The sequence below is a fragment of the Chelonia mydas genome, chromosome 1, assembly GCF_015237465.2.
Source record: "Chelonia mydas isolate rCheMyd1 chromosome 1, rCheMyd1.pri.v2, whole genome shotgun sequence".
In the NCBI taxonomy this organism is placed as follows: Eukaryota; Metazoa; Chordata; order Testudines; family Cheloniidae; genus Chelonia; species Chelonia mydas.
Window position 1 is genome coordinate 144016544 of NC_057849.1, and position 27353 is coordinate 144043896.

At 42.4% G+C, this 27353-nt stretch overlaps 1 protein-coding gene across 1 annotated transcript in view; it reads left to right on the forward strand.

Annotated features, from left to right (window-relative positions):
- Nucleotides 1–27353, forward strand: part of IL1RAPL1 (interleukin 1 receptor accessory protein like 1) — a 1127211-nt gene that overhangs the window by 940512 nt on the left and 159346 nt on the right. The gene's annotated exons all lie outside the window — the stretch shown is intronic.

Sequence of the window (27353 nt, forward strand, 5' to 3'; positions counted from 1 at the left end):
GCGATTGGCCGAATCTGCAGACGCGGTAGGTAAACAAACTGACCAGGCCTGCCAGGGGGCTTACCTTGGTGGGCCGTGGGCCAAAGGTTGCCGATCCCTGAATTATGCAATCACTTGGGAGGTCAATGTTCATGTCTAATAAGCATAAAATGTTGTTCAAATAAGTTTTTGTTGTTGAGGAGTGAGGGTTGTCAGCCTTCTGCCATGCTCAGAATTTCTACTGATGGTAGTCTAAAGGGAGACCTGTCTGAAAATCCACAGGTTGAAGTATGCCAGGTAGCCTACAAGAGAAATAAAGAAGGGAAAAATAAGATCCTGAGAGTTCATGGAGGACATTTAGGGCAAGTCTACACTATGGGGTTAAGACGACCTAAGTTACGCAACTCCCCTTATGTGAATAACGTTATTCATGTAGCTGGAATCGACGTACCTTAGATTGACCTATTGCAGTGTCTGCACTGTGCTGGGTCAATGGGAGAGTTTCTCCCATCGATTTACCTTATGCTTTTTGTTCCGGTGGAGTACCGGAGTCGACAGGAGAGCGATCAGTGGTCAATTTAGCGGATCTTCACTAGACCTGCTAAATCGACATCCAGTGTATCATTCGTTGCAGCATTGGTCCACGGTAAGTGGAAACAAGCCCTTGGAGAAAATCAGCTGGAGTGGAGTAATGTTCTGCAGTTCTCGTCCTCGAGCTTTCAATAATCTGTTAGCCCCAGCCATTAAGCACTTCGAACATATGGACAGAGATCTTGAATTTGACACTGTTTTTTCTGTTGGAAGCCATAGAGGGCAGAGGACAGGTCTGGTATGCGTTCAGTAGTCCATGGTGTCACATAGAAGATAAATTAACCCCTTTTCTCTGAGTTTCACTTGATTGATTGTAAATACATTGTAATACATTGATTGTAATATATTGTGGAAAAAGCTTTGCATAGAAAAATGTATTTCTGTAGAATAGGAGATCGCATTTGATTTTAGTCAAAATGGGTTGTTTCCCCCACACACACACAGTAGTAGTGTAATTGACAAATTATATAGTGTAGTTGTATCCAGGTCTGTCCCAGGATATTTGAAAAACAAGGTGGATGAGGTAAAGGGATGGGAGGCTTAGTGAGTTATAGATTGTTGCAATAAACCATAAATCCAGTGTGTTTATGATTTTTAAATTTAGATACTCTTTTTGCCCTTTGACTACAGAGGTGTTAACGGGCCACTCTACCTTGAATGGGCCCTTACAATATGTGCTAAATACTGTGCTAAACAATCTCTTCCACCTTGCTTTTAGCTGTGATGCTGGGAGTACCTTTCACAGGCCTGAAAAAGAGCTCTGTGAGGCTTGAAAGCTTGTCTCTTTCACCAACAGAAGTTGGTCCAGTAAAATATATTACCTCACCCACCTTGTCTCTCAGATGATTATACATCAGCCTATGCCAAAAATAGGCTAGGCACTTTAAACCTGGCAAAGTGTGTGTTACATTGTGATTGATAGAAAACTTGTGATGTTCTCTTGGGGAATGGGCAAGTTTTGTATCCACTCATACGTTACATCACACTGTTCTTGCGGCAGAATTCCAACAGCACACCTTGGACATGCTGCAAAAGAATGGGTTGCTTTTTTATAAAATGAAACTTTATTTAGGGTAAAATGAAACTGATTCCATCACCAGAGTAGCAATAAGGCAAGCGAAAACTAGGCCATCTGAAAACAACATGGTGAAGAGCTGTGGAAACCGAGCTGAAAAACCTGGGGCACAGCTGGGGAACCATTGAAAGACTTGCCAGAAACAGACAGGAGTGGAAGAGATTCATTGCTGCCCTAAATGCCAGAGGCATAATGGTAATATGATGATGATAGCTCGCTACACTTGTCATTCCAAGTGAACTGCTTCATAATAGTAGTTGTCCCTGGCTTCACCTCAGGAGTATAGCCACAGGTGGGCCTGGGTGGGTTGTGGCCTGCCCACTTAGCATCCAGACCCACCCAAATTGGGAGCCAGAGTCCCCCGAATCCATATGCTGGGAGGGGGGGAGTCATCCCAGCTTGGGGGGGTGTGCCTCGTGGGGACAGGTCTGAGTGGGGCTAGCGCTGGGGCCAGAGACCAGGGCAGCAACACATGGCTCCGGCAGGAGAGGAACACTGCTAGGTGGATGGACACCAACCCAGGGTCAGGAGGGGCAGGCAGAACTCAAGCCACAGCAGGGGGGGCCCCCCTTCGCCCCATGGGCACACCCTGCAGCCTGTGTGCCCCAGGCAGCCTCATCATCTAGTGCCTGCTGAGCGGTAAGAGCTGGCTGGAGGGGGTGGGGGAAGGCAGGCGCCCCATCCCTTATGCTCTCCTTCCCATTTCCCCCTGACATTGCCCGCCCACCCAAAAGTCAGGTCCCACGCAGTTTTCCTTTCCTAGCTACGCCACTGCTTTGCCTCTGACTTTAAACTAACAAGCAAATTATTAAACTGATGGTGATGATTGATTGGCCAGGGTTGTGGTGAACCCCACCGACAGGATCCTTAGAACCTGCTTCCCTGACTGCCTGTCAGAGCCTGAATTTGGCACACTGTACATCGTGCAGCAAGGCCCTTCCATTCAGTCAGGATTTGACTGAAGGTTGTTATGAATTGGTTTGGTTTAATTGGATGTTTGGGGTTAGACAAGTTTCTATGGAAGGTGGGTCAAGGCAGGTAATTGTTGCTTTAATTGTACAGTGCCTAATTATTATTGTAATGGGTACTACATAAGCTAACAAAGATATAACACAGCTTGGCAATGTCTGTTGAATAAGAGGTTGTTGTTTTTGCACAGTAACTTTTCAGAGCAGAATTGCACTTTAAGGGCAGCTGGCATCCTGCCCTCTCAAAAGGAGGCATTAACAATCCCTGCCAATAATGGACTGGTGGTACCCAGCACATTTTTATGATGCAGGGATGATTTTTAACAAACATTTTCCCCCTTTGAAAGAAGAATAGATGCCAAAGCTTATGAAAAACTTATTTTAAGCAAATATTGATAATTGTTTTTTGTTTATCCCTCAATGTCCTAAATGGCCTGGTAAAAGACTTTAAAAGGAGGTGCTGGTTAAAGGAATGGAGCAGTGTGGGATTTGGAGCTCCTACGGTTGGAATGGCAGGTAGCCAACCAGAGGTGAAAGTAAGCCAGTACAGTCTGATATGGCGTAGCGGTAAGAGCCGATACACAACTGAACGTACCAGCAGCAGCTGGGAGCCCTGGGGCTCTGGCAGCGATTTAAAGGGCTGGAGCCCCGGGGTAGTGCTAGTGGGGAGCCCCAATCCCTTTAAATTGCTGCCAGGCCGCGCTGAAGGGCTGGCTGGGGGAGTCTGGCCCCGCCCTGCCCCTTCCGCCCAATGCCCCACCCCTTCCAGTTGAGTCCCTGACCCTTGCTCAGGACCCCAGCCACCCTGCATACCAGTAAGTCCCTTAAGTTACTTTCACCCCTGGAGCCAAACTCCTTTCTTCTAGCCCACTTTACCTTATGAGGGGGGTGGATGGTAAGGTCCCAGCAATGGATTTGCTGGAGGTACCCTGAATGGAAAAAGAGGGGGAGCTGGCAAAAGGGGGACCTAGATGGAAAAGAGGGGGAGCTGGTAAAAAACCCCCAGGGCTTACCTGCACTGGACACTTTTATCTGCCAGGTGGTTCCAAATATCGAATAATAAAGTTGTGGCCTGATTAAATCCATTTGGTATAGCTGTCCTCCTTTTGGTATAGCTGGACAATGATGATAATTGCTTTTTGTTTATCCCTTAATGTTTTTTTATAAATATAATCGTCATATCTCCCTGCTCCTCTGGGTTAGCATGCTTATTTTAAAGGAAGTAAGCATTGTTCACTTAAATTCATAAGTGCTGACTGCTGGAGTCCTTGATATTTCAAATTCAAATTATAGCTAGACACCACTTAAGTGAAGTAAGAATTGCTGGCTTTGACCAATTTGACACTGCATGCCTACTGGGAGCTGAGTCCAATCTGGTACTAAATAGCTGGATGCCATCTCATTTTCTGATATTTGCACTGAAAATGAATTGCTGTGGGGGGAGAGGAGACTACTACTTCTACTTCAATGAGAAAGTATATAACTGATGCTAAATGCAAGAATATTTCTTTCTGGAGGAGCAAGAAGAAGATAGAACCATAGGAGGTACAGTTAATTATAAAAACAAATTAACTGACCATGTCTGGCCTACATTTCCTGTAGATCTGAATTTGTTATTTTTCACTGATCAAAATAATTACCTAGCAGTTATGCATATGTTCAAATGCAAGTCATTTGTTTTCACTAAAAAGAGGGAATCCAAGATCCCATGATATTTTGAATGCTAATCCTTTTCTTTAAAGTAAATGAAACAGTCTCTTTACTGTCAGTTGCAGTCCTTTAGGACAAATAATTTATGTACTTTGTGCAGAAAAGTAATAAAAAATGCTTGCATGATTAAATGTGCTTATTTGAAAGATTACTTCTAGAATACTAGTGCAAAAATTCTTCAGAGACAAAATTAGCAAAGCATTTCTTTTTAACCAAAAGATAGCCATCCCCAGAGTGCTGCCTGCATTCTGATTATGATCAAAAGTATATTTGACTATGTACAGTCCAGAGTCAAAAGTTGTTAGAAAAACTAGCACAAACAGCTCTGGAAGTACTGCAAAGGATTAACTAGGATAGAAGTCATCTGAGGGGAGTTGCACATTAAAAATAAAGCCTAAATGACATGTATACTTGAGTCTGATATTGGAACAGTAGAAAAACAGTTGAGAGTGACCCACGCGGTAAATGCTTGAAGGGAAACTAAATAATAAAGCTTAGCAACAAGGGTCTAATGATTACTTTCATGGCCATTATGCAGCATAGTGAGTAGGACTTTAAGGGTGGAAAATGAATGCCAATTTTTGACCTGCCTTTTAAGATATTCTAAACCATCACAATTTAATTGGGATCAGGTAATTATTCAAAAGGCTATCCTGGTGCATTATCATCCTCCTGTGTCAGTTCTGTATTCCTTGTTATCTTGACACGGTTTGTCAAAAAGTTGTCACAAGAAACTGTGTCTCACAGAGAAAAATAACCTCAGTGCGGTTACTATGAGCCTAACGTCCAAGTCCTGAAATAATGAGAAGATTCTGTTGCTGTGGAATCTTTCTTTAAGAGAAAAACAAACTACACTGCCCAGATTTGTCTGTCATAGTAATGTGAGGGATATTTTAAAATATTACCCAGGAGAGTCTTTATGGATTTTGTTCACTCATCTCCTGGCATTGTTTACAAAATGTACCTAGTAACTCCTTTCCGAAGCTATGCTGCAGACTATCTGTATTGTTGACAATTCCTTTCCAGTTATAATCTATTGGGAAAAGATGTGTAAAGAGTACTTTTAGACCTACATTGCATTTGTGTACCACAGAGAATCTAGTTCTACAGTTTATTCTGATTTTCTTTTCTCTGTTGTTTGAAACTGCACATGAGAAATAGCTTCCTGGATATCCATTAAAGTCAGTGGGGTGATAGCTGACTGCTACAGCATATGTCTAGGAGCTATTGTTTGTACCATTTGTTAGCAATGAGAGAAGTAGACAAATTAATATGAATAAGGAAGTTGCTTACATTCTTTACAATTTAAGTCCACTCTAAAGGCATCAGGATTTTCATAAAGTGCTGTGTGTAGAGCAACCAATGAAGAAAAAATTATTCACAGTGATGTGAAGTTTTTGGAGCAGAATGTTGCTGTCCGTGTGTAGGTATGGAAGGAGTAACTAGTGAGAGCCTTCTCCATTCCTGGTTCAAAAGCCATTCACAATAGATATGGGACCTTTGTCACTTCGCTATGCTAGCATCATTGCTAGGTTTCCCCAAGTAAAGGGGGGATATCCTGACCTGCATAGGCAATTGGCACACTGCACCGTCAAAAAGAGTATTGGAGTTCCCTTTCCTGCATTTCCCCTTCTGCACATTTGGCCATTACCCCTCCAAAGACTCCTCTGGCCACATAGCTGCTCCTCACCTATTGTTCCCCTCCCACAGTGCTGCCAGTGGCCACATTCTGTCCCTTTACTTAATGTACATTTTAGCATTGTACATTGGCAAAAAATCATTGTTTGATTCTAGGATCTTAACCAGGAGTTCATTTCTGTTCTCTAGTTAGCGTTTGTGACATCTGGTTGGCAGATCACACACAATTTTACATCATGTATGTTTTGGGATGTGGTACAGGTACAAAACCATATTCCTGTTCCACCTCGCATCTCATTTCCTGTGTGATGCTTTTAAATGCAGGCAAAATAAGACGTTGATGACATTAGCCTTGGCTTCCACATAGGAAATCAGTCTGTATCCAGAAAGCAGTCACTGTTATGAATATTTGCAGTGAATATCACATAATTCTAATTTAAGTGTTTCCATTTGGAAATGCTTTGCACAGTTTTTCCTCTTTCAGCTTGTATGGCCATTGGCCAATTTGCTGTATGATTTTAGGTATACTTAAAAGATTATAGGGTGGTTTAATATGAGAGGTTGAGAAGTTCAAAGTGATAGATTCTAACAACGCTTTAAAAAAATGTCAGAGGGCATTCATACAGGTGTATGTGATTATTCAGCAAGGGAGCATGCGTTAATGCCATGTGTCAAGACCTGTGTTTCGTGAGCCTCTATTTGTTGCTGTGATGGTGCAAATACTTAGGGGCAGAATAACGTTTTAGATTGTGCTGGCTTTATATTCTGTATGCTACAGGCCCCCCTGTGGAGGTAAGTCTGCCAGGACTGGAGAAACTGTCAGCAAAGAAGTGGGGAAGGACGTATTTAGGAGACTCCCAGGCAGGGCCGCTGCTGCTCTCTAATTTGGACTCCTTTTGGGGTGTGGTTGGTGTAACAATCTTGGGGTTCATTAAATAACATACCAGTGAATGAGAAAGGAATAAAACTTTAATATAATAAACTGGAGAACTTCTGTAATGAACTGCTGCCCAGAGCCATGTGGTGTTCCCAACGCCCGCTTCCAGGGCACATCTCCAAATTCCCACACTCACAACACTGTCCCTTATGAGGGAGTGTCTCCAAATCACAGTCTTTCATAAATCAAGTATCAGAGGGGTAGCCGTGTTAGCCTGGATCTGTAAAAGCGGCAAAGAGTCCTGTGGCACCTTATAGACTAACAGACGTATTGGAGCATGAGCTTTCGTGGGTGAATACCCACTTCGTGAGATGTGGTAGCAGCAGCGGCATCCGGAGCCCCGGGCCCTTTTAAATCGCCGGCCCCAGGGCAGCTGCTCCCTTTGCCCCCCTCCCCACCCGTCGGCAGTTGGGGCGGGGGGGGGCGAGCAAAAGGGGCAGGGATGTTAAAGCGCTGCAGGGTCCTTTGCTGCAGCAGCTCTTTAACGTTGCTGTGCCCCCCCGCCTCCCCCGTCGGCAGCCCCACCATCGGCAGCCCCACCGACGGGGGGGAGTGGGGGTGGGCAGCAACATTAAAGAGCTGCCGCGGCAAAGGACCCACACCGGCCCATACCCAGCACACATTAAAGCTTTGCCATGGCAGTGCTTTAATGTCCCTGCCCCATTTGCCTCCCCTGTCGGTGGCCCTGCCGGTACGGACTCTATCAGCAGGGCCGCCGACAGGAGAGGCAAAGGGGGGGTTCTTACCAGTAGGCAGTACTGGCCTGTACTGGCTCACTTTCACCCCTGTATGTGAAGGATGTGTCTTGTACACAAGTGGATAAATATAGATCTTAGTTTGGACATGACGGCAATCACACAGGCAATGAAAGCCTGTGTGGTTGCCTACATATAACCTATCAGAGTTACTAAAGGGAAAAATGGAAGTATATCAGAAGTGTATCAGAAATTTCTAAAGACAAACAAAAATTAACAATGCTCCCATTCCTCAAACACTCCTCTCATCTAGTGCTATATCAAACACAGCCTAGTTATAATTCTTATTACAGTAACTTGTCCTAATTTCACATAATTGTCAGAAATGGGAAAATATTCTGCTTTGTTCCCTGATGCTTTGTATGGTATATTTGCATACTGGTTTGTATGGTATATTTATTAAATGCCTAGTAAGTTGGAGTAAAACAAGCATGTGAAAATAAGATTTAGTTATTTGGCTTCAAACCAGTTTTCCTTTTAAACGGGTATAACTCATTCCTCAATTGTTTTAAGGTGTGATGTTAATAAGAGTAATCATTTGCTCCTTTATCCACATTTTCTTGATTGTCACCCACAGTTATTTACGTGTGAATACAAAAACAGCATTTTACTAGCTGCCAAGCAGATGGGGTGATGTCATTTGCATAGTTTATAATATGACTAATTAAAATGAATGAGCTTGCTATAATGTTCTCTGCACTATTTGCTGGATGAAAGTTTTTAAAATATTTAATGCTGCAACAATAAACAACTCTATATGCAAAGTAATAATAAACATGCATATTTAATTTGATGTTAATCTGCTTTCTGCCAAGTTGAAGTAGATTTAGAACTTCTTAATATCAGCACAATGTTTGTATATTTTGGGTTACGTTTTTTCAAAATAATTCTCCAGCCTTAGCTTGTTCCAAGAGGATTCGTCACATATACGTCCCAGCCAAGTCCATCCTTCAGGTGGTTTTATCTTTTTTTAAGCCATACCAATGGGTCTCTATTGACCTTTAAATGTAACACAGTACATTGGCATCACACGTTTTCTTTTTAGTTAGTAGGAGATAACAAGGAAATTATTAACTAAGGTAAACGTTGTAGCTGTCAGTGTTTCCAGTGGTTTTGGTTTCTAATGTCATTTTCACAATGTGCTGTGGGTTATTTTGTGCTAAGTGCACAAATGACTCTTGTTACCACTGTACATGAAGCACAATGGAAAATGTGTCGCTGTGCTTTATCATAGTCACTGAAGGACACAGAGCTCAAAATGGCTGATAGAAGTCACCAAGTCTTCCATCATTATCAAACTTAGAAGACTAATATATGCCTCTTGTTACAAATCCTCTAAATATATACTGCTGGCGTGTGATCATTCTGCTAGCACAAAGCATCAAACTAATTAGCACCAGCACACATGCAAATGATGCTCTTCATTTTAAAGAACTTTGCATAATACCCTTATGATTAGTAAGGCAATTACAATATCAGTTGCATGTCATTATTAATCATTTTAATAACTTCTGTATTCTAAGTTTAGCTCATTTTAAAGTCCTAAATCAATTTTTTTTCTTATACCCATCAAGAACTTCTGATATTTTCCCCTTTTTTTCTCACCCTTATTGTTTTTACCTTTGTCTTTATTTATTTTTCAGGTGAATGATGCCAGCAATATAATAACAAACATGTTTTTAACTGAAACTGCTTATGAATAACAGTTGGTAGATCTGCAGTGTGCAAAATAAATGGTTAAAGAATAGACACCTCTTTATGATTTGCTTATTCCAGCCTCTTAGATCATTTGATTCATGAGGTTTTTTAATGTATTTTAAGCATAAACAGGGGACGGAAAATGCTTAAATCTAAACCAATGAAGGGAAAGGCATTAAAAAAACTCACACACAATTTCAAGCACAGGTAGCAATGTAAGAGTTCAGACCATTGTTGACTGTTCATTGGCACAGCATAGTAAGATTTTGGTCCATAGTTACCAAGGGAAGTACACTCGGTGCTGTATCTGCAGGGCTACATTCTGAGAGACAAAATGTATTTTCCCAGAGCTTCTTGGAAAAGCATCTGAGGAGAAGTACCATCAGCAGGCCTTCCAGCTAACTATGTGTATAGAATCTATGGTGTGCTCAGCATATTAATGAATTTCCACACTTAACATACCTATTTCCTTAACTTACTAAATTAGAAATTTGTAAGAAATACTATCTTCAGGAGAGAGAGACGGCATGGCTCTGGAGCCCTCTCTCCTTTTCTCATATCCTCCTTTCATGTGACCTACAGACCCTGTTCTGAGATGAGAAAGAAAAGCCAAAGAATCTGAAGATTCTTTCTGGGTGCAAGGGGTGAATCTTTTTATGGTTCACTTTAGAAGGGCACATGGGATGCAGGTTTAAGTTGAACAGCTAGGAAGAGGCAGCTTTCATACACAATGCTTACCAAAGTACAGACCTATTGCCACTGAGTATGGGCCGTGATCCCCGATACACCCCTCCAATTCAACAGTTTAGTTATGTTGAACTCATTGGAATGTCAAATAGGCAGGATTCAGGGTCTACATTTCCAAAAAATGCAGCCTACCTTCCTCAGATAAGCAGACTAGATGGTGGGAGATGAGGCATTACAGACCATCACTCTGATGCTCCTTGCTACTGCATAAAATACACATATTAACAGAAAAAGCCCAGCTAATTATGTTACTCACTGTAATGAATCCAGTGCACATGTGCCAATATTGGAGATAATGTCTAGTGGTTTCTCTCCGAAGTGCCAAAAGAGTAAGTCATGAGTTCATTTTGTGTTTTGTAATATTTTGCACTGGATTGCGGGGGGGGGAGGATGTGGGGGGAAGCAATCCTGGAATCCTCAGGGTATAAGAACATGGATCTTTTAAGTTTATTATTCAGGATAAAATTTTAGATTCTTTCCATATAAAATTTCAGCACTCTGTTTTAATGCTGCCGCATGGCATGCACAGAACTAGCAGGCTTCAAAGGTAGCTCAATATGTGGAATAGCTACTGAATTGGGACAAAAATATTTTTGCCGCACTTAGGCACATTTGGGTTGTTCATAGACTTATAGAATATCAGGGTTGGAAGGGACCTCAAGAAGTCATCTAGTCCAACCCCCAGCTCAAAGCAGGACCCAATCCCCAGCTAAATCATCCCAGCCAGGACTTTGTCAAGCCTGACCTTAAAACCTCTAAAAAATGAGATTCCACCACTTCCCTATGTAACCCATTCCAGTGCTTCACCATCCTCCTAGTGAAAAAGTTTTTCCTAATATCCAACCTAAAGCTCCCCCCACTGCAACTTGAGACCATTGCTCCTTGTTTTATCATCTGGTACCACTGAGAACAGTCTAGATCCATCCTCTTTGGAACCCCCTTTCAGGTAGTTGAAAGCAGCTATCAAATCCCCCCTCATTCTTCTCTTCTGCAGACTAAACAATCCCAGTTCCCTCAGCCTCTCCTCATAAGTCATGTGTTCCAGTCCCCTAATCATTTTTGTTGCCCTCCGCTGGACGCTTTCCAATTTTTCCACATCCTTCTTGTAGTGTGGGGCCCAAACTGGACACAGTACTCCAGATGAGGCCTCACCAATGCCGAATACAGGGGAATGATCATGTCTCCCAATCTGCTGGCAATGACCCTACTTATATAGCCCAAAATGCTGTTAGCCTTCTTGGCAACAAGGGCACACTGATGACTGATATCCAGCTTCTCATCCACTGTAACCCCTAAGTCCTTTTCTGCAGACCTGCTGCCTAGCCACTTGGTCCCTAGTCTGTAGCAGTGTATGGGATTCTTCCGTCCTAAGTGCAGGACTCTGCAATTGTCCTTGTTGAACCTCATCATATTTCTTTTGGCCCAATCTTCTAATTTGTCTAGGTCCCTCTGTATCCTATCCCTACCATCCAGTGTATTTACCACTCCTCCCAGTTTAGTGTCATCTGAAGACTTGCTGAGGGTGCAATCCATGCCATCCTCCAGATCATTAATGAAGATATTGAACAAAACCAGCCCTAGAACTGACCCTTCGGGCACTCCGCTTGATACCGGCTGCCAACTAGACATGGGGCCATTGATCACTACCCATTGAGCCTGATGATCTAGCCAGCTTTCTATCCATCTTATAGTCCATTCATCCAGCCCATACTTCTTTAACTTGCTGACAAGAATACTGTGGGAGACCATATCAAAAACTTTGCTAAAGTCAAGGAATAACACATCCACTGCTTTCCCCTCATCCACAGAGCCAGTTATCTCGTCATAGAAGGCAATTAGGTTAGTCAGGCATGACTTGCCCTTGGTGAATCCATGCTGACTGTTCCTGATCACTTTCCTCTAAGTGCTTCAGAATTAATGCCTTGAGGACCTGCTCCATGATTTTTCCAGGGACTGAGGTGAGGCTGACTGCCCTGTAGTTCCCCGGAGCTTCCTTCTTCCCGTTTTTAAAGATGGGCACTGCATTAGCCTTTTTCCAGTCATCTGGGACCTCCCACAATCGCCATGAGTTTTCAAAGATAATGGCTAATGGCTCTGCAATCACATCCGCCAACTCCTTTAGCATCCTCAGATACAGTGCATCCAGCCCCATGGACTTGTGTTCGTCCAGCTTTTCTAAATAGTCCTGAACCACTTCTTTCTCCAGAGAGGGCTGGTCACCTCCTCTCCATGCTGTGCTGCCCAGTGCAGTAGTCTGGGAGCTGACCTTGTTCGTGAAGACAGAGGCAAAAAAAGCATTGAGTAATCAGCTTTTTCCACATCCTGTCACTAAGTTGCCTCCCTCATTCAGGAAGGGGCCCACACTTTCCTTGACCACCTTCTTGTTGCTAACCTACCTGAAGAAACCCTTCTTGTTACTTTTAACATCCCTTGCTAGCTGCAGCTCCAAGTGTGATTTGGCCTTCCTGATTTCACTCCTGCATGCCTGAGCAATATTTTTATTCTTCTCCCTGGTCATTTGTCCCATCTTCCACTTCTTGTTAGCTTCTTTTTTGTGTTTAAGATCAGCAAGGATTTCACTGTTCAGCCAAACTGGTTGCCTGCCATATTTACTATTCTTTCTACACATCGGGATGGTTTGTTCCTGCAACCTCAATAACGATTCTTTAAAATACAGCCAGCTCTCCTGGACTCCTTTCCCTTTCATTTTATTCTCCTAGGGGATCCTGCCCATCAGTTCCTTGAGGGAGTCAGAGTCTGCTTTTCTGAAGTCCAGGGTCTGTATTCTGCTGCTCTCCTTTCTTCCTTGTGTCAGGATCCTGAACTTGACCATCTCATGGTCACTGCCTCCCAGGTTCCCATCCACTTTTGCTTCCCCTACTAATTCTTCCCTGTTTGTGAGCAGCAAGTGAAGAAGAGCTCTGCCCTTAGTTGGTTCCTCCAGCACTTGCACCGGGAAATTGTCCCCTACACTTTCCAAAAACTTTCTGGATTGTCTGTGCACTGCTGTATTAGTCTCCCAGCAGATATTGGGGTGATTGAAGTCCCCCATAAGAACCAGGGCCTGTGATCTAGTAACATCTCTTAGTTGCCAGAAGAAAGCCTCGTCCACCTCATCCCCCTGGTCTGGTGGTCGATAGCAGACTCCCACCACGACATCACCCTTGTTGCTCACACTTCTAAACTTAATCCAGAGACTCTCAGGTTTTTCTGCAGCTTCATACTGGAGCTCTGAGCAGTCATACTGCTCTCTTACATACAGTGCAACTCCCCCACTTTTTGTGCCCTGCCTGTCCTTCCTGAACAGTTTATATCTATCCATGACAGTACTCCAGTCATCTGAGTTCGGGCCTTTTCCTTCCACAGGAAAGATGGATGAGAACACCACCGCCATTATAGGTCTCTGTTTAGGTTCTATAGATTCAACGGCATCCTTTTAAAAGTTTTGCTTCAACTTTCTAACTAAGTTACACATAGAGATTCAAAGGCGCTCTTGGTATGCCAATCATTTCTTAAGTTAAAGACTTTACGTACAGAAATTAGGATTTGTTAACCTCCAAGACTGTCTCTTAAATTTTGCAATATCAAAAGAGAGAGACTGCCATTTCTGTAACTTCTTGTGAACATACTTCACATTTACTCAAATCTGTCACCAATTGAGACTCATAACTCAGACTAACCCCTCCAATTGCCAATTTTTCTTTGATATCTGTACACAGAAAACCACTGCAAAATGATCACTCATCACAGTCAAGTCATTATTACTTCCTGGATTGGTCCCTTGTGCAAATCAACGAAGAGGCAAGATGTATTACAAATTATATTTTCAGATGATCGATACAATATTGATAAAAAATGGAAATGTAAAAGATGGCAGCCATCTGTTGTTTAAACCAACCAAACTGTATGTAATTGTAATTTCTCTGTAGGGATGTTGCCTTTAGAAACAAACACATGTACGTTTGCCGTTGGTAGAGCCTTTCTCGAACTGCAGTAGGATGAGCATTCATTGCCCTACCCTTCCTTTGCTAGTGCAACATTTTGAAAAATAATATTTCTAACAAAAACATGAAGATTCTAAACAATGTACCCCCACTAACATATCCTCTGTACATTTCTTCCTATGGTGGACAAAGGGTTCTGATATTATAGAACAATCAGCTGACAGATGGATTATATACAGAAATCTGTACCAGGCTACTCACTAATTGGTACAGTTGATTCCCATATTTCCTGCAATTTGCTATTCTCAATTAGAGGCAACTGACTGCAGAAAAAAAATCCAAATCTGAAAAAAGCACACATGCATTAGAGGTCAAGAAAAAGTCAGTCGTTTTTATTGAATTTCAACCCTTCACATTTTTTCATGTGCATGTTAGACTCTGAGGCCTCCAACTTGGAGAGATCAAAATCATCTGAGGTCAAAAGTTTCATCTGACAGATGATAGCAAAATTTCCAAAAGCAGGTAAATACAGGATGGATACTGTCACCAGTAACCAAATCAGCAATAAGAACAGACTGCTATCAACTACCATTAGTATGATCTAGCTAATTATATTCCCAGACAAAATCCACATTTAGATGGAGTTAAAATTGAGATTACATATCAATAATTTAGGGTAAAAACAAACTTTTTCAGAGATTTAGAGTTAAATTTAAAAGGAATCCAAACATGTTAAATTATGGAATTGCACAGTTAGGGCATGCAACCAGCCTTCATTTTGCTCTGTAGTAATTAAGGTTGCCAACCCTCCAGGATTGTCCTGGAGTCACCAGGAGTTAAAAATTAATCTTTAATTAAAGATTATGTCATGTGATGAGGAATATGTCCAACCAAACACTATGCAATAACAATACAGTTATGATTAGGGCATTATAGTGTGTGTGTGATCCATAATTAGATGAAACTGTTTTAAAGACATATTTGATCTTTTCTTTAAGTTCAAAAGTTCTCAACCATTTTTACTTTACAAACTACACCTGTATGCTGTACAGCTACTGCAAGGCATGTATCTATGCCATACCAAGAGTCCTAGACCATTTTGATATCAGAGGTAACTCCATCAATCACCACCCTTATTCTACAGCTAATTTGCATACCACAATTTCATTAGTTGTATGAGGGAGACTTCACAGATGGTGGATAATTTGACCCAATTGCCAGAGTTCTTCAGAACCTCCTCAAAACAACACAACCAGCACCCACAATAACCCCAAACACAGCCCCTCACCATAGCTCACACCCCTCATTCACCACCCACATAAATCCAGACAGCTCTCTCAGCACAGTGCAACATACACACAAATCCACACAACTTTTTGTTTAGAATATCACTGGGTTCAGTACTTGTTTGAAGTCTTACTGTCTAATTTTTAAGTTCTCAGCCATTTTTAGCTCTTTTACACACAACTTTATGAATTACATCCATGTGATAACATGGCCTTTCCGCTGTTAGTGTGAGAATAATTCCTAAGAAGGTGGACTGATGGGCACAGTGCAGGTAAGCAGGGCTGGCCTTACCATGAGGCGAACTGAGGCCGCCGGCTCAGGTGCTAGAGTGTGCGAGGGTGCCACTAGGACCTAGAGTGTAGAAAATTGTGTCTGCTGCTGGTGCATGTGTATTCTCTCTGCTCTAGATGCACAGAGATGGTGGAGCGCTGTGCTGGAGGAAGGAGAGTACAAGAGACATAACAGGCAGGCAAGAGAAAAGGTGAGAGGTCATAATAGAAAGCAGCAGGAGCTGCAGAGAGAGAGAGGAGGAGGAGTCTCTTATGTACCTCTCTAGCACCACCAGGAGCCTGGACTAATTGACACCAGCTTCTCAGGGCGCTTCCTGTTTCCTGCTGCTTCCCTGAACCCACTTGTGGGGAACAGGCAGTCAACTGAAGTAGTAGGAGCCAGTTAGGCCCTTAAGACGCTGATATCTTCCCTCACTCAGGCCCTGCTACTAGGCTGCGTATTTGTCCCCTTCAATTCAGTGTTGAGAGCCACTATAGCTGGCACAGAACAGCAGTCAGGAGTGAAAGAAGAAAACCCCCCTCTGGAGCAGCATTCAGAAAAAGAAAGAAAGCAGAGGAAGCTTTTCTATCTAAGCAGGAAGGAGCTCTCCTGAGATACATAGGCACACACATTCACGGTGAGCCTTCTGGCCCCAGTGAGGATGTGAGTGGTGAGGAGATGCCTGATCTTCCAGTTAGTCAGAGTGCAGGTGACCTGGCAGTTACTGCAGCATCCATATCTCCATCTCAAATGGATGTAACCATGCACATTCCTGAAGAAAAATGTAGATCAGAGAAGAGTGTGGTGGAGGCGCAAGAAACAGCTGTTGCTGAGTTTAGTTCCTTAAGTCTAGATGATCCAGGACTGTGGAGCCACTTGAGCAGTAGCCTGAGGGACTTCCTTGTAGTGCATGGACCACAACAAGTGAAAAACTTCATGTTCCGCAGAGACAATGAAAATAGAAGTTTCCATCCAACACATTATTGGCGTGAAATCCCCAATGGTGACAAAGTGGAGAGGCCATGGCTTATGTACTCAAAAACCCAGAATGCTGCATACTGTTTTTGTTGAAAACTCTTCCAGTCTAATGTTCCAGCCACATTGGGTTCTACAGGAACAAAGGACTGGAAAAATCTGGCTAGAAATCTGGCATGCTGTGAGAAGGCAGCAAATCACCAGAGAGCATTCCATAGGTGGAAAGAGCTTGAGATCAGACTAAGGTTAAAGGCCACCATCGATGATCAGCATCAAGAGCAGATTGCATCAGAGTCTCTTTCCTGACAAAATGTTCTGAAAAGGCTCATTGCCATTGTGAGAATGCTTGCTACCCAAAACCTAGCACCTAGGTTCAGATCAGCTGTATGTGCCAAACAATGGAAACTTCCTTAAAATTGTGGAGCTGATGGCTGAGTTTGATGCTGTATTCCAGGAGCATCTAAGAAGAGTCACCACCCAAGAAATGTATACACACCACTACCTTGGAAAAACAATTCAAAATCAGATTATACAGTTACTGGCAACAAAAGTCAAACAGAAAATTGTGGCAGATCGGAAGTCAGCAAGATATTACTCTGTTATTCTGGACTGCACACTTGACATCAGCCATATGGAACAAATGACTTTTATGGTGCGTTTTGTAACAACAACAGAACCTAGTGAAAATGTCCCTGCAATGGAGACTGTCAGAGAGCATTTTCTAGAATTTATTGACATAGATCATACTACAGGAGCTGGTATGATAAATGTGCTTCTTAAAAAGCTGGAAGATATAGGAATTGAGATAGCCCTGACCTCTCATGTCAGCTGTGATAATCGTGCCAATATGAGAGGAAAGAACAAAGGAGTGTAGACACGGATCCGAGAGTTAAATCCTCGAGCTTTTTTTGTCCCATGCAGTTCGCATTCATTGAACAGTGATGCAGCATCAGCTTCTAGTGAGACTGCTGAATTTTTTATTGTAATTCAGAGCATCTATGTATTTTTCTCTGCATCAACTCATCGATGGCAAATTTTGAAGCAACATCTGGGAACATCCTCTCTGACACCGAAACCATTGAGAGCCACACGATGGGAAAGTTGAGTGGAGGTGATAAAGCCTACCAAACACCAAATTGGGAAGATAGATGATGCCATAGTTGCCATTATGGAGGATAATGCTACAACAGGAACTGTTCATGGGAGAACAGTGGAAGAGGGAAATGGAATCACAAGAAACATACATAACTTCAAATTTCTGTGTGGCTTAGCGTTGTGGCATGACATACTGTTTGAAACAAATGTTGCAAGATATTGACCTTGATATATCTGGAGCAATGGAACAACTGGACAAAGCAAAGTCATACCTACAGTCTTACCGGTCAGATGAGGGATTTCAAAACATTCTGAAGAGTGCACAGAAGTTGGCAGAGGAACTTCACACTGAAGCTATTTTCCCACCAATTCAAGAATACAAGAGTCACCGAAGAAGAAGACATTTTGATTACGAGACACAGGATAATCCCATAAGAGACCCCAAACAATTCACAGTTGAATTCTTTAACCAGGTGCTAGATTGTGCAATACAGTCAATTGAACGTTTCATGCAGCTCAAGGAACACAGCAGTATATTTGGGATGTTGTATGATATTACAAAACTCCTCACTATACCTGAAGAAGACCTACACCAGCAATGCAGAGCGCTAGAGACACATGATGACATGTGTGATATTGATGCGAGTGATTTAGGTGATGAACCGAAAGTCCTTTCAAGATATATTTCAGCAGGATCAACTCCAAAGGCTCTTCTGGAATATATGTGCACAAATAAGATGACCACCCGCTTTCCAAATGCTTTTGTTGTGCATACTTCTAACACTGTAACAGTTGCCAATGGAGAACAGAGCTTCTCCAAGCTGAAGTTAGTAAAAACACATCTATACTCCACAATGAGACAGGAGATGTCGGCCTTGCAACCATCTCAATAGAGCATGCTTCTAACACTGTAACAGTTGCCAATGGAGAACAGAGCTTCTCCAAGCTGAAGTTAATAAAAACACATCTATACTCCACAATGAGACACAATGTCGGCCTTGCAACCATCTCAATAGAGCATGAGCTGACCCAGTCTGTGGACCTTCAGCAGGAAGCAGTTCAAATCTTTGCAACCCAGAAGGCATGGAAAGCACCACTTTGATTATTCAAACAGATAAAAATGCCAGTGTTTATTATGCAGACAAGAAAAGTTACATTTGCTGTTCAGACGTTTGAAAGTTAAGTGTTACTTAAAATTTTGGACAAGGCATTTTAAGTTGTTAGTTCTCCTTTACTGGGGTAGGTAGCAGAGCAGTATCATGAGAGGAATAGAAAAGGAAGAAGGCAGAATTGAGACTTTTCAAAGTTTTGGTCCAAGCGACGGGGCATGGGGGCATCATTTGAGCTCCCTGTCTCAAGTGCCAAAATGTTGTGGGCTGGCCCTGCAGGTGAGGCAAGCAAAGGTGCATACCTATCACAATGGAGAACTGTTCCAGGGCTAGGGCTCCTAGGCACAACAGTGATACATAAAATAATATATAAAAGGATATCTGGTTTATCACATGGACCTCAACTCCACATATATAGCATGTCTTTAGGATACATTATAGAGTTGCTTTTTCAAAGCATACTGAGTGTTGTAAATATCTAAAAAGAAGCCTACTGAGACACAGATCTGATAGTAAATGAATAACTAGTAACCACGATAAAATCGCTTTACCTTGTAGTAAATGCAAAACTAGTTCATGTAGGCAAAACGTGGCCCTCCTCTCTAGGTTCTCCTCCTACCTCTCTAATTGTTTTTTTTTTTTTCCAGCATGTCCTTTGGCTGATCCACCTCATCCACCTTCCAATTTTCTGTGGGGATTCCACATGGCTCTTTCTTTGTTTCCCTTCTCTATTCCTTCAGTTTATCTCTGGATAATCTCCTCTGCAAATGCAAAATCAGCTACCATCTCTGTGACTATCAGATTTACCTCTCTTTTCCAGACCTGTCTCCTTCTGTCCAAACTAAAATCTCAGCCTGTCTCTCTGACATCTCCTCATGAATGTCTAGCTGTCAGCTCAAGCTCAACATGGCTAAAACAGAGCACTTAATCTTTCTCCAAAACCCTCCTCGCTACCTCCTTTCTTGATCACCATGGACAACATTGCCATATCCTGCTTGTCACTCAGGCCCATAACCTGAGCATTATCTTTTACTTGGACATCTCCAGGTCCTCACATTCAGGCTACATCTAAATTTTGCAGATTCTTTCTGCATAACGTCCTTAAGATACATCCTTTCCTATCTAACCACACAGCTAAAACTCTTGGCCAGGCTTTCATTATTTCCTGTCTTGATTACTGCAACATCCTTCTCTCTGACCTTAACAAATACAATCTTGCCATCCATTCAAAATGCTGCTATAGAGATCATTTTCCTACCCCATTGCTTTGACCATGTCACCCCTCTTTTTGTATCCCTGTATTCACTGCAGTTCTCTATCACATCAACTATAAGCTACTTGTCTTCACTTTCAAAGCCCTTCATGGCCTATCCCCACCCTACCTATCACCTCTCAATCTGTATTAAAATGTTGACTCCTGCCTCAAATCAGCCCATAATGCCAGCTTCCATCGCCCACTTGTTAAATTTTCAAACAAGCACCTTGGTGCTTTTTCCATGCTGCCCTTCGTACTTAGAAGTCTTTCCCTTTAAACATCTACAACATTAACCCATCCTCCTCCTTCAAAACGCTCCTTTGCCATGATGCCTCTACAAACATTTAACATTACTTAGGCTGCTGGTGTGCTGAGACCACAGTCTATCTTGCCTAGCAATGCTGCCCAACTATTTCTTTGTACTCCCAGGCTCTTTGGGTCAGGGACTGTTTGTTCTGTGTTTGTACAGTGCCTAGCAAAATTAAGTCTATGACTAGGTCTTCTAGGTGCTGAGATAATACAACTAACAATAATAGTAATAACTAATAAGGATTCTGCAGAATGCTACAATGAACTCACATATGTTTAAACGATGCTGTTCATTTTAATCATCTTTTTTTCTTAAAATGTTGCCAAGAGTGCAGATGTTTTCCCAGTATATTAATCTCCTATCTCTTAGTTCACCCTTTGTTTGTTAGTCGAACTGAGTACATCAATCTATTATGTAAAAACTTGCTTTCATCCGTATCAGTTTTTATAAGCCAGAACTCAAAAGTGAAAGATTTGCCTTGCTTTCCTATGATAACATTGCCTTTTGTACTTTTTAACAGCAGAATATGTAAAGGTGACTCAAGCATCCTACATAAACAATAAAATAGAATGGCAATCCTGATTGTTTCCTGCCAGTAGGGTACACTGTATGAAGTCAGGGTATTCAGGTGAGTTAGGTGGAGATATGTAATTTGCATGGACTGTACCAGTAGCAGGGAATTGTGTAGTTCAATGGTATAGCTGAACAAGTGTTTTCTAAGTTGCATATCTGTGGTTCTACATCAGTGGTTCTCAAACTGTGGGTCTGGACCGCAAAGTGTTTTAATGGGGTTGCCTGGGCTGGCTTAGATTTGCCCAAAGCCTGAGCTATACCACCTGGGGCCAAGCAAAACCCAAGGGCTTCGGCTTTGCACCCACCCCACCCCATCTGGCCAGGGCAGGGGGGTTTGGGTTTGGCTTTGTCCCCACTACCACCACCTGGGGGGGCAGAGCTTGGGCAGGCTCAGGCTTCGCTCCCTACTCCTGGAGTCATGTAGTAATTTTTGTTGTCAGAAGAGGGTCACGATGCAATGAAGTTTGAGAATCCCTGTTCTACATTATTTTATCATCTAATGCTTGCACAGTCCTTTTATATATTGCAGAGGGTTCCTGTTCAAGGGCTCAAACTAGCACATGCAATAGGTAGCAGCTGCTTATGATTGATGTTCATTTTTTGGCAGCATGTCAAGCCTTCTTGTGCTTTGTGGGTTTTCCTAATCAAGCAGCTGCATAAGTATGCTGATTAAAAAAATAAACATTTGGTTATCGTGAAAATTAACCCATAATCCTTCATTTTATTAAATAGCAAAATTTTATGTACTACTGAGACAGTTGGGATAAAATTTGAACCAAAAAGTAAGGTGGTATCATGTTCATGGCTATATAATGTATAAAATTAGATGGAATTAAGAAAATAAGAACTATAGATAGAAAATCATGAACAACTTCTTAGTTAGATTTGTTAAAGGGTAGAACTGCCTCGCAGGGATGAGGTGAAACATTTGAGACATTAAAAATTAGACTAGAAAATAAAATGCAAATAAGAGCCCTGCAGTGGATGGGGTATGAACTATGAGCTTAATCTGGCACTGCTGAGCATCCACAACTCCCTAAGAAGTCAGGAGCAGCTGAGAGTGCTTCATACTTTGTGGAATCAAACCCTAAATGACCTAATATGACTTTTTGCCCAGTACACTTTTATGATATGTAATGATGGATTTAAAATTCTCTTTACAGTGATTTTATTGTACATAGATAAAATAAAGCCAGTAAAACTTAATACACTTAACTATACAGCTATTCCTCAAGACATAAGAGGTAAAGGGAAACAAGTAATTTATTTTATTTGTTGTTAATTATTTTTCTTGACATTTTTGGTAGTGATCAGGAAATCTTAAATTTTCCCAAAGAAGTTTCCCGAAAACAGAGAATATAATCTCTAAAACATAACTGAAAACTGGAATGATTTATGGCTTTGATGGGGCAATGCAATTTTTTATATATGAAATTCCCTGGCTGAAAGCCACATGAGAAGTTAAATCGCCATGATCATCATCTTTATAAAAAAAAAAAAAGATAGATACTTATGAACAGGAAAGCAAGACTTCTATTGTAAATGGCTTGTTTTCTCTATCAATTTGTTGCTTGGTTAGGGAGTTAACTGCATGAGCACCTGCAACAAGACCTGACAATAATCAGATCAGTATTCATTACAGAGAAGAAATGTATGCTGAAATGAGGGAATAGTTTGGCATCCTGCCACCATAAATCATCTTCTTTACAATCTTTGTATTATTAACAAAGAGAACCTAACAAGTTATTGCATGTGTTTTGACAAGATTCTACCATTCATGAAGTAGTCCTTTAGAATCTGTATACCTCTAGAGATTTCTGTTCTGTCACATGGTTAATCTTAATCAGCCCCAGATTCTGTACATAAACACATTTTCTCCCCCCATGGGTGGACCATTGCAATCCTGGCACTCAACATGTCTGTCCTTGGGGCCACAGGAGATTTTCATTCTCCCTCTGGGTCAGGTGTCTTCTCCGTCGCAAATATTTATGGACTGATTCCATTCGGTATCCAGTATTGCACCACATGAACATTGCTCCTGCAAGCAGTAGCAGTTCTATGTCTCCAATGCAATTTGGCAGAAGACAGAGAGACGATCAGGAGCAGCTGTCTCCAAAGGCATGAAGATGGTGTACAGTACCAGAAACATACAGTAACGCAGTCTTTTGTGGTGCACGTGACTCTGGGATATTACCCCATAGATGATAGCACTACTGTCACGTACCAAAAATGTGTATTGTGGATATATGCCTGTGCACAGTGTGTACCCATGCCCAGCATGGCATATAGGCACACTCGGCTCAGGTACAGGGTACATGTGCTAGCAGTAAATGGACAAGTACCTAGAGACACACGCAACTGTAGATGTAGCCTAATTGTGGTGCTCTCAGAAATGTCATTTCCTTTTCAGGCCTTGAAGGGGGGGCAGAGGGTTGGAGCGCAGAAGGGAATTCAGGGTGCGGACTCTGGCCAGGCAGCATTTACCTCGGGCAGCTCCTGGAAGCCTCCGGCATGTCCAGCTCCTAGGCTGAGGGGCCAGGGTTTCTGCGCACCGCATGCACTGCCCCTGCAGCAGCCATTGGTGGGGGTTCCCGGCCAATGGGAGCTGTGGAGCTAGCGCTCGGGGAAGGGGCAGCACATGGAGCCTCCCTGGCTGCCCCAGTGCCTAAGAGCCTGACATGCCGGCTGCTTTGCGGAGCCATGCAGGCAAGGAGCCTGCCTGCTGCTCCGCAGACTGGACTTTCAGCAGCCTAGTCAGCAATGGCACCCTCTATGTTATATATTTGGTACACGTGAATAGATAAAAATAATTACAAATAAAACAATGCTTGGGAAGAATAATTTTTACTTTTTAGCCCTAAATGCTGTAGTAAGTCCAAAATAAAGACCAATTTAGACATTTTGCTGTCAGACTTACTAGATTTGTATTCCTGCAGCCAAGTTTTGTCACACATATTCACTCTGAGTTGTACATACCTCCACAAGTATTCCCTCTGCCGCCCAGTACAATTAATGTGGGCAGAATCTGTCCCATAATTTATCAGTGGAAAGTAACTAGGTCTTTTACAGTGGTGTGATAGCTTTCAAAAGCTCACATCCAGCTAGCCAGGAGTGTCTGAGTGGAGCTTTCGCTACTACTGTAAAAAAGCTTTCTTTTTTAACTTAGCCACCCACAGAAATTGTACCTCTTCATCAGTTTGAGTGTGGGAATATTGAAATGATAAGACAAAGGCACAAAGTGTGATTCTCATAGGCTACTCTGCATGGCTGAATGGAGAGCAACTTGCAGAGAGGATGGACCTATCCATATTCCACCACTGTGAGAACTAGAACATGTTGAAGATACCTGACTTTTATGAATCCTGGGGCCTGATACTCCTGTGACGGATTTATGTTCCCAATCTGCCTGTGGCGTCAGGTGATCAGGCTGAGGCTGCAGGGTTTTTAGGGGAGGAGATGAAGGAGCACATCAAGTGACTAAGCAAGAGATATCCGGTACTTCTTTTACTATACAGGTGGGTGGGGAGCAATTGGAGAGGGGCAGTTAGTGGATGGAGCCTTGGCTCTGCATCCCTAGTGCACTGGCCAGCTCAGCAAAACTGTCATTGGGGGAGGGGGATGTTAATAATTTGCTACTACTCAGTGCCAGTAGCAGATTAGTGGTCCCCCTGCCCCACGTGCATGCATAGACATGCACATACAAGCAAGAGGGGAGCTGGGAAAGAATTATGACTCAGAGGCACAATTCCTTCCCTGAGCACTGGTTAGGGAGATGGAAACCACAAAGAACACTAAGCAAAGGGGTCAATCTAGCCCTCAGTGAAATGGACAGTAATTGAAATGAAACCCTTGAGGATTAAGCACAGATTTATTATCCCAGAAGCTAGTAGCTGTAAAATGGTGTTGCAAATCAATTACAATTTCTAATGTTCTAGGAACAAAACATTTCAACACAGACGCAAACTTCAATTAATATTTAAGAGGCTGACTTGTAACATAAATCCCCAAAAGCCAGGAAATTCAGTTAAGACTGAAACTCGGCCCTTAATTCACCCTGCTGTGACTAAGCATTGTAGCTAATACCTCAATGCTGCTTGGTGACTAGAACATGGGTGGCAAACATTTTACAAGGGCAACTCTTTTGCTTCAGACTTGTCTTCCCTACTTATTCTACTAAGGGGAAATAGTTTCCCTTCAATTTGAGCATTATGAGAGATTTAGCAATATCTAGATACAGTGGGGGAAAAACTACAATTTATCTACTAATTTCCTGGGCTGGCATTTGTGTATTGAGGCTTCAATTCAACAAAACACTTAAACATATACTTCAGTGTCTTATTCAGTAATAATGGGAATTATTCACATGCTTAACTTTAAGCATGCACTTACATTATGCCTCAATTCAATAAAATACTTAAGACCCACAGATTAACTTTAGCTAACCAGGGTAGTTTTTGTTAAGGACTTTTTTACCAGTATCCTTGACAATTAAGCTAATTCCTATTAACACTATTGTCATGAGCGTTCTCCCATTGGAGCTGATTGAAAATCTCCCTCTGACTTTAAAAGGAGCAGGATCTTTGCCTACGTACGCTGATAGGAGTAAATATACTCCTATGGTAATATCCCTAAATATAAGACCATGCTATTTCTATTCAGATGACTTTCACAGTGTGTTAAAACCCTAGATATTTATGAATATTTGTTAAAATGAAACTATTGGAAGCTTGTTTAAAAGTAATTATGGAATTTGATATTGAGTGTTAAAACATCTATTTAAATATATATTTTTAAAAATTATATATATATATATATAATTATAATTATTGACTGACAACCCACAAAATTGTTTGCAGTACTATTGTAGCCATGTCGGTCTCAGGATACAAGCTAGTTGCTCCAATAAAATATATTACCTAGCCCACAACATTTCATTTGAAAAGCGGACAGATGCTTTTCTGCTGTAGGAATGCAAAATATATCCCAAGCCGGTAACTTCATTGGAGTCTATTGTACTCCTACAACATGAACCCAAGCAGATTAATACTTTGACTTAAAAAAAATGCTGTCAGGTTGAACCTTTGAAGCTTTATTCCTGAATTGCAAAATGGAAACATTAACATGATGCCCATGCTGTGCTGGGCATCACAAAATGGGGAAGAGATGGCCAGCCCTCTGTAGAGATAGAGGTGGTTAGGGACTATTTAGAAAAGCTGGACGTGCACAAGTCCATGGGGCCGGACGAATTGCATCCGAGAGTGCTGAAGGAATTGGCGGCTGTGATTGCAGAGCCCTTGGCCATTATCTTTGAAAACTCGTGGCGAACGGGGGAAGTCCCGGATGACTGGAAAAAGGCTAATGTAGTGCCCATCTTTAAAAAAGGGAAGAAGGAGGATCCTGGGAACTACAGGCCAGTCAGCCTCACCTCAGTCCCTGGAAAAATCATGGAGCAGGTCCTCAAAGAATCAATCCTGAAGCACTTAGAGGAGAGGAAAGTGATCAGGAACAGTCAGCATGGATTCACCAAGGGAAGGTCATGCCTGACTAATCTAATCGCCTTTTATGATGAGATTACTGGTTCTGTGGATGAAGGGAAAGCAGTGGATGTATTGTTTCTTGACTTTAGCAAAGCTTTTGACACGGTCTCCCACAGCATTCTTGTCAGCAAGTTAAGGACGTATGGGCTGGATGAATGCACTATAAGGTGGGTAGAAAGCTGGCTAGATTGTCGGGCACAACGGGTAGTGATCAATGGCTCCATGTCTAGTTGGCAGCCGGTGTCAAGTGGAGTGCCCCAGGGGTCGGTCCTGGGGCCCGTTTTGTTCAATATCTTCATAAATGATCTGGAGGATGGTGTGGATTGCACTCTGAGCAAATTTGCGGATGATACTAAACTGGGAGGAGTGGTAGATACGCTGGAGGGGAGGGATAGGATACAGAAGGACCTAGACAAATTGGAGGATTGGGCCAAAAGAAATCTGATGAGGTTCAATAAGGATAAGTGCAGGGTCCTGCACTTAGGATGGAAGAATCCAATGCACCGCTACAGACTAGGGACCGAATGGCTAGGCAGCAGTTCTGCGGAAAAGGACCTAGGGGTGACAGTGGACGAGAAGCTGGATATGAGTCAGCAGTGTGCCCTTGTTGCCAAGAAGGCCAATGGCATTTTGGGATGTATAAGTAGGGGCATAGCGAGCAGATCGAGGGACGTGATCGTTCCCCTCTATTCGACACTGGTGAGGCCTCATCTGGAGTACTGTGTCCAGTTTTGGGCCCCACACTACAAGAAGGATGTGGATAAATTGGAGAGAGTCCAGCGAAGGGCAACAAAAATGATTAGGGGTCTAGAGCACATGACTTATGAGGAGAGGCTGAGGGAGCTGGGATTGTTTAGTCTGCGGAAGAGGAGAATGAGGGGGGATTTGATAGCTGCTTTC